This window comes from Chenopodium quinoa, unplaced genomic scaffold (assembly GCF_001683475.1).
Source record: "Chenopodium quinoa cultivar QQ74 unplaced genomic scaffold, ASM168347v1, whole genome shotgun sequence".
NCBI classification, from domain to species: Eukaryota; Viridiplantae; Streptophyta; class Magnoliopsida; order Caryophyllales; family Amaranthaceae; genus Chenopodium; species Chenopodium quinoa.
This window is the reverse complement of record NW_018743285.1, coordinates 2821633-2830438: the sequence shown is the minus strand read 5'-3', so window position 1 is coordinate 2830438 and position 8806 is coordinate 2821633. Positions and strand designations below refer to the sequence as shown.

The 8806-nt window shown below is 35.3% G+C and overlaps 1 pseudogene; it reads left to right on the top strand.

Annotated features, from left to right (window-relative positions):
- The first annotated feature begins 4412 nt into the window (after nt 1-4412).
- On the top strand, nt 4413-5806 carry LOC110735728 (annotated as a pseudogene).
- Nucleotides 5807-8806: the final 3000 nt, after the last annotated feature.

The following is an 8806-nucleotide window of genomic DNA, read 5'->3' as shown; positions in this document are numbered from 1 at the left end:
TACTCATTCAGGGATTACTCGGACAAGAGTTACTTATTCGGGGGTTACTCGATCAGGGGTTACTCGATCAATCAGGGGGGATTACCCAATAATAAATAACTCCGGCCACACGTAATCCTGGGCACCGTGCCGTGCCGGGCCGCCGCGGGCCGTGCCTGGCGGGCCACGGGCTGGTTCGTGCCGTGCCGGTCGTGCCGGCGGGCCCAGGATTTCGTGCCGTGCCGTGCCGGCCATTTTCACAGGCCAGCCCACGGCACGGCACGGCCCTCGTGCCTGGCGGGCTCGTGCCGTGCCGGCCACGTGCCGGCCTGCGGGCTGGTGCAGTTTTCATTTTTTTTTTTTTTTTTTTTAATGACAACATTATAAATTAATAAGTTTATAATGTATATAAGTTATTAAATTATAATTATAAGTTTTATAAGGTAACTTATAAGTTTATAACTTATAAGTTATAAGTTATTAAGTTATGAATTTTATAATTATAAGTTGAATATTTATGTTTTATAATTTGTATATTCAATATTTATATTTATATATTTACTTTATACTATTACTTTAAAATTTAATGTTTATGATTTATTAGTAATTGGTATAATTTTATTTTTTTTTAATATGAATTTACAAATTGTAACAAAACGGGGAAAAAAGGCAAATTGGACTTTGGATGTGAATAATGCGTACTTTATATTATTATTACTTGAGTTGAGAAAATTGTACAATGATAACAATGATAAAAATCATACAATGATGGTATTAAACAAAAATTGGAAAATGATAAAATTGATATTTTTAAAATCGTACAATATACAATAATTGTCTATTCTTCTTCTCCTTCTTCTTGCTCGTCTTCGTCTTCGTCTTCGTCTTCGTCTTCGTCTTCGTCTTCGTCTTCGCCTTCGCCTTCAAGGTCATCGGCTAGTTGCATAGATTGGGAACTAGCCGAACCCGAACCGGAAGCGGAGGTTCCTTCTTCGTTGTCGTTGTGGTCGTAAGAACGGTCTTGTGAGCGATTTTCCGCATCCAACCAATCTTTGAAACACACGCACATTTCTAGTGTTTCGGGTTTTAGACTTGTTCTTCTATCGTCTAAAACCCTTCCGGATGCGCTGAAAGCTCGTTCGGAGGCGACGGAGGAAACTTGGATAGCAAGAATGTCTCGTGCCATTGCCGCCAAAGTTGGATGCTTCGAGCTTTGTTGTTTCCACCATGCAAGGAGGTCGAGGCTGTTTATCTCATCGTCGTCCATGCCTTTGGTGAAGTCGTAACTCAGGTACATCTGCAACTCCGAGACGTCGCTTTGCGTTCTCCTGATTGATGAATCACCTGAAAACCTTGAAATCAAGTTAGTAGCTTGTGAAAATAAATGTTTGGCCTTCTTACTTACGTTTTTGGATGGTTGGGAAGGCCCTGAGCGAGGAACGGTGCCATATTTGGCTTCATAGACTCTATATAAAGCAAAAAACTGATCATTCACATTAGTCTTATAGTTTTCTACATCATCGTCAAGAAACATGCATTGAAAGTAAATGTCAACTAACATAAATGTGTTTTCATACTTTTGCCTAGGATCTAATATGGAAGCAAAAATATAAATCAAAGGAATCTCACTATAATATTTACGCCACTTTTTTTCCATTGCTGGAAGATACTGATCATAATCACTTTGATGGCGATGATCAGCGAAAAGTTGGGCGAGTAAGCATGCATTAGAAAGAAAGTTTTGAGCACAAGGATTGTAAACAGTAGAAAAACAATACGTCATGTTATATAATAACTGTAAAAATTGCATATATCTTTCACAGTTATTCCAATCATCATCATACAAAGCATTTTGTGGAAATTTTTGGTTGTAAAATAATGTTAACGGGCCCTTGTACTCAATTGCCTTTGTTAACATGTCATAGGTGGAATTCCACCTAGTTGGGCAATCGGTTCTAATTTTTATTACCCTTATCTTTTGTTGTTTTAGAAAACTCTTCCATTCTTGGTATCTCATGTTAGAGCTATTAATAGACATAATAGCATCTCTGATTTTGCTGTAGTATGGGCCAATTGCCCGAACTCCATCCTGTACACATAAGTTAAGTACATGGCAAACACATCTAGTATGAAGAGCTTCACCGTCTAATAGTACATCGGTTAAGTTTTGTTTGATAAGATTAGCTGTGTATGTCATAGAGGTTGCATTATCAAAAGTCATAGACATCATTTTATCTCGAAGGTTGTATTCGTCTATTGCTTGCATTAAATGGTGAGCAATGTTAATGCCGGTGTGTGGGTATTCCAGCATTTTGAAATGTATTATTCTTTTTTGTAACATCCATTGATCATCTACCCAATGGCAAGTCACACATAAATAGTGATATTTATAACCACTATCCCAAGAATCGGCTGTTAAAGATACTCTACAGTTAAGGTTACTCAATTCGGCTTGTAACCGGACTTTGTACTCTAGGAAATTTTTCATTGCGGCGGAACGAACGGTTTTCCTAGAGATTCTTTTATGTTGGGGTTGTAGTGCTTTGTTAATGTAGGTGTTGAATGCGTCACTTTCCGAGAAAAGAAAAGGTTGTTCGGCGTGTACTATCATTTTTCCTAGTTCATCCCTATCCCTCTCATAGTTGTATGTAAAGCCGTATGGATGGAATTGGGAAATTTTGGGCTGGGTTGGATCACTAGCTGGTTTTGCACAAGCTTTCATGTGTCTAGATAAGTGTCCCGTCCCGTTTTTGGTAACTGCCGTGAATACACTATTACATGTTTTACATTTTGCCCATTGTTCACCATCTTTACTTAGGACAAAATAACGCCATACCTCACTCCTTCGGTTTTTCAAAAGTAGCATCTCAGTTTCGGTTAACCATTCATGATGTGTGTGATGGTTAGTAGTGGGACTAGTGGGAGTGGCAGTAGAAGGGGTAGAACCGGAGGGAATTTGGGTACTTTCTTGGCTACCTTGGCTAGAACAATAGTTTTGTTGATTACCGATATAATTAGGTGGAAATTGGTATGGTGGTAGTGGAAATTGGTTTAGTGGTGGTGCTGGAAATCCCGACGTATTATATGGCTCATAGCCCGGGGGGAAGTAAATGGGGTCATTGGTTTGACTCGTAATTTGGGGGCTCGTTGTATTTGGTGGTTCCCTAGAACTACTACTACGGATAATTCGGCCTTTCCCCCTAGACCTAGATGATGGGTTGTTCGATGCCATAATTAACAATTAATTTTTTAATAAAAAGTGGTTAACTATAATAATAATAATTAATAACAACAATTTTAACAATAAAAATATCAATAATATTAATTAATAACAACAACTATAACAATAACAATAACAACAAAAATAAATAATAACAACAATTGTAACAATAATAATAATTAATAACAACAATTATAACAACAACAATAACAATTAACAACAATAATAATTAAACAAGATTATTCTAATAATAACAATAAAACAATAATAAATTTAAGATTAGTTTAGATCTTACAACCGTGCTTCAACGCTCCACTAATTACGATTACGAACTTTTTAATTTTTTCCGATATTAGGAAAATAATTAGAGAATTTAAGAGAATAATTAGAGAATTTAAGAAAATAAGGATTATTAGAGATTTAGAGAATATAAGAGATAAGAAGAAGAGATTGTGATTTTGTGATTTGGGAATGAAATGGAGGTGAGTATTTATAGAATTTTTGGCAAAAAAACTAGCCGTTTTATAGCCGTTTTATAGCCGTTGGCCCGCGGGCCGTGCCTGCGGGTCGTGCCTGCGGGCCAGCACGGCGGGCCATGCCTGTGCTCGTGCCGGGCCGTGCCTGGGAATTCTCAACCGTGTCCGTGGCACGGCCCGTGGCACGGAAGTTGAACTTCGTGCCGTGCCGTGCTTGACTTCGGGTCGTGCCGGGCTGCGCCGAACGGCGGGCCGTGTCGGGCGGCACGCGGGCCAACCCGGCCCGTGCCCAGGTTTAGCCACACGGTGTGACCAGCCATAGATGAAAATTTGTGAAGAAAATAAGCCTTTAGCTAGCTTCCTACCAAAGCTACCACCCTTTGCATGCATAACCAATTGTTTTGAATCTTGAACATACAATCCATTTGTTACAATCAATAAGGTGGGTTTTTGAGGGTAAGATTCCGAGAAGTACGATTATTATTAATGTTTCAATATCATGCTTTATTATAACAGCGATGGTCAAGACTCAAAAACAATAAAGATATTAATTAAAGTAACAAATAATTGAGAAAATTAAAGAAAAAGTAAAGCTTGTTGTAAAAATTGGCTTCATTATTAATGTTTAATGAGCTCAATCTGAATTTACTAAATGGATTTTTTCCTCATTTGATAGTAATGCTCATCTTAAATTTTGCAAAATAAATTTATATAGAAATAATCAAATAATCAAGCAAGAACTCAACCTTTGGGGCACCTAACACCAGCCAAATTAAATTTAGTTTTAAATGGAGTTTTGAAGTCTGATTATCAATTATTGTTATTTTAATAATGAAAGTACAGAGTAAAAGTGTTGAGAGATACTGAGTAGTTTTTTTTTTTTTTTTTTTGTTTTAATTGAACGAAAGAGAGTATGGGACGCTAAGTTTTGGTAGTGAAAAGAACGAATGGAAGTATTAAAAACTAGTGGTTGCTTGCCAAAAATAGAAAGAGATAAAGTAAGTTGATACAATAGACTGGTAAAAACTCCATAAATTAAATAGGGACAGAGAGAGTAGTGTTGATGAAAAGCCAAAGCAATATGAAATCCACTTTTCTAAAGTAAATTTCACCGATGAATGATGATTTTGACTGGATATAAAGCAACTATTTTGTTTTTCATGTATGTGTACAATCTCACACATAAATCTTTTACTTTCCATTAATAAGTGGTTTTTCTTGGTGGAAAATCCCACTAAAAAAATTTCCCCTACCACCCTCCTTATAAACCCCTCCCATGCACCCTTCTCTTGCAACATACCTTTACATGCACTTAATAAACTAGTCTCTTTCTTTTTCATTTTTTTTTTTTTTTTGTATTTCATAATAATGGCAACTAAACAAATACCTTTCCCTCCAACCAAGTTGGAAATAATAAGACCAACCATTGATGAAGAGAGCCAAAAGCAAGGTGATAATAAAAACACCGATATGGACTACTCGAAACGTTCTCAATGGCTTAGAGCCGCGGTCTTAGGAGCCAACGACGGGCTTGTTTCAACAGCATCACTCATGCTGGGAGTTGGTGCGGTGAAGCAAGATGTCAAGGCTATGATCCTAACCGGCTTTGCTGGCCTAGTAGCCGGGGCATGTAGCATGGCTATTGGAGAGTTCGTGTCCGTGTACTCCCAACTTGATATTGAGGTTGCTCAGATGAAAAGAGAGAAAGTAAAGGAAGGAGAAAAGGATGAGGAAGAGGAAGAGGAGGAAGAGTGATTGCCAAACCCGTTACAAGCAGCATTTGCTTCTGCCCTAGCCTTCTCTTTAGGGGCCTTGGTACCACTATTGGCAGCATCGTTTATTAAGGATTATAAGGTGAGGCTTGTGGTGGTAGTTGTGGCCGTGACCGCGGCTTTGGCAATGTTTGGGTGGTTAGGGGCATTTCTAGGAAGAGCACCCCTTGTAAGGGCTTCTATAAGGGTTTTGTTGGGTGGTTGGCTTGCTATGGCTATAACCTTTGGATTAACCAAGTTGATTGGGTCATTTGGTTTATGATTTAAAATATTTTTAGAAGTAAATAATGGTTAAGTATGACCTTGTAAACCACAAGAAAAAAAGATTTGTAGTATATAACTAGAGTGTTACATGTTTATATTGTGTTGTCTTTGTCTAACTTAAAGCTGTGAGATTTATTATATGTAGTGGAGAGAAATTATAATTTGTTTGTCACAAATGATATAAGCATATATTTACCTTTCTATTTACACCAGATGTGTACACAGTTGCATGCATCCACTCCGTCCCCAAAAATTAATGTCTATTTTATACTTTTGTGATTTATATATGCAAGTATAGATATAGTTTGTGTGAGATATTGCTAGAATCATCTCAATAAATAAATACTGTAACAATATCTAGTTTTTTCATAATTTTAACTTGTTGAAAATTAGAGATATTGATGCTTTAAATAATGTGTTGACAAGCTTGATAAATGGTCGTGTTTGGTGTAGATGTGTAGTTCATTTCTTTTACTCCTTGTACAGATGTAGGGTTAGATACTTTATTCTTTTCTCTCCCAAATGTGCTACTTCTGCTAATATACTTTTTTAAAAAATTGGGTGTAACATAAATGTTGTACATCCGTTGGAAAGTTATCCTAAAATAATAAAAAGTTACTCCAAAATATATAAAAATTACCTCACGTACTATAAATAAAAATTATCACAATATTAATATATATAAACATTATCTATGCTTTAATAAAAAAAAATAAAAAACTACTCTTTATATATGAGTAAAAATCAAATGTTAAAAGAGTGAAAGTAAATATATTACCCTTATAATACTTATCTCGTTGCCTAATTATATGAAAATTATATCAGTTTCAAAATTACCCTAAAAAAAAAAAGTTAAAAGTCACCCCAAATTCTCCAAAAATTAACCTAAAAATGTTTGAAATATATTAATATTAATGTAAATTGGGTGTACATAAAAGTTTTAAAAAAATTTATCTTTCAACTTTCATTTTAGAGATTTATTTATTATTTTATTGATTTTTCATAATTTTGCTTTATTCCCTTATTAATCCGCCATATGTCATAGAAAATATATCTTTTACCATTCTCTACCCCAGTACTTAGTTCATTCATATTGTATTAGTTATTTAGTTATTTTAATACAAAGAAGATTATTAGTTAGGATTGTTCTCTTCAACTTATTCATGTAGTACAGGTGTCAAGTCAAGTAAAAACAATTCACTAGTGGAAAAAGGATCCCAATAATTCACAATAAAACAATCTTTTAATTATTCCAAAATAAAATGACACTTTCTATATTCTTTTCTTTAAAGCAAATAAATGCTTATACAACATCCTCTAAATGATTATTAAGTCATAATTATATCCCAATAATTCACATATATTTGTGTTCATATGTAAACACATGACTCATTCATTCTTTTCCATAAATAATTAAAAGTTTTATTGTTTAGGAAGTTCTACAACTATCAAATACACAAAGAAAAAATTATACATATCGAACAATATTTACATACTATATTGAATATTTATATGTAATGTAGATTTGACAATTACTAATAATGGAATCCGTTAATACAATTAATATTATGTATTATAATATATATAGGCTAATTCAAAGTTCTCAAGACACATCAATTTGTTTGACAATTTATATAAGTTACAGTAAGTTGTTGGGTTTGAGAAGTGTGGAGAACGGTTCAAAAAGGCTAAGGCAGTGCATAGCTTGGGATTTTAAGCTATGGGCTATTGCTTGGTGTTAAGCAATGGTGAATGGCAAGTGGCAAGGGCTGACTTCAAATGGGCATATCTCAAGATCTAGAAGTGGTATTAAGACGATTCAAGTTGGAGGTGATAGCTCGTGTTAAGAGCTTTCCAACGACTGGTCATAAGCTTGATTTGGTCAAGAGTCGAGGGAGTTATGGCCGTTTTACGGAGAGTTGTCTGCGCAGTACGGGAGTTTGACCGAACTGTTGAAAAGTTCGGTCAAACCTAGTTTTGAGGCAGACTTTGCAGCTCTTTGATTTCTAGAGGAGTTTTGGTCGAACCAAGAAACAAGTGTGACCGAACCACTTCATGTTCGACCGAACCCTGGGTAGGTTCGGTCGAACCGGCATCCCTTGTTTTAGCGACGCGATTTCTTTTATTTCGCTTGGGATGTAATCTTAGCCGTTGATCTTCTTGCACTATATATACTCTTGTTTTGTCATTGTAGAGAGAAAGAGGATGAAGGGAAAGATGTAGAGAGAGAGAGCCTCAATGTAAACCCAAAAACTTAGGGTTTGAGTGTTTGAGAGGGTGAGTTTGGGGTGGAGCTTTCATGGTGATTGAAAGTTTGTAAACTACATTAATCTTCATCAAATTGTTGCTCCATAGTGGATTGGTGGGTTTTTCTCCAGGTTCTCGGGTTTCCCACGGTAAATTCTCCCTGTCTCGTTTATTACTTGTTTTTCCGTCTTCATTGTTGTTAATTGTCGTTAATCGCAAACTAGCTAGCACATTCGGTTAATCCTTTCATAAGTTATCTCAATGCTACAATAGAATGTCATAGAAGCCGAATATTGTAAGATCCACAAAATAGACACTTGTGATGAAGCCAGTGGTAGGCAGCAATTCTTTTCTTCTCTCAATCATTGCATAATATGGCTCGGAGATTTTCTAAGTCAATTATAATTACAGAAAGTATTAATCCAAATGGATTAGTCAAATATTGCACCAACCTGAGTCTGGCCTACATACTCCTCTGGTATGTTCTCTTCAACCCATGGAGCTTGAAAAAAGCATGGTTGTGAGCAATTTACCCAAACAATTTCAGATTCCAGTGTCTGGATCAAAGCATGAATAAATAGCAAATATAAAAACTTTGGTTTGACAAATGGTTCAACATTTTTTTTTTTTTGGACGGGGACATATGGTTCAACATTTAAAGCAGATATTAAAAAAATATATAAATGAAAACAAATCAATAGATATTAGCATCTAAAAAATGTAAATAATTTATTATTTTATTAAAAAATATATAACTACATTTTTGTAATGACTTACAAAACTAAAATAATTTTATAAATATGAAAAAAAACAAATTACATGAAGATCATATATATATTAACAAATAC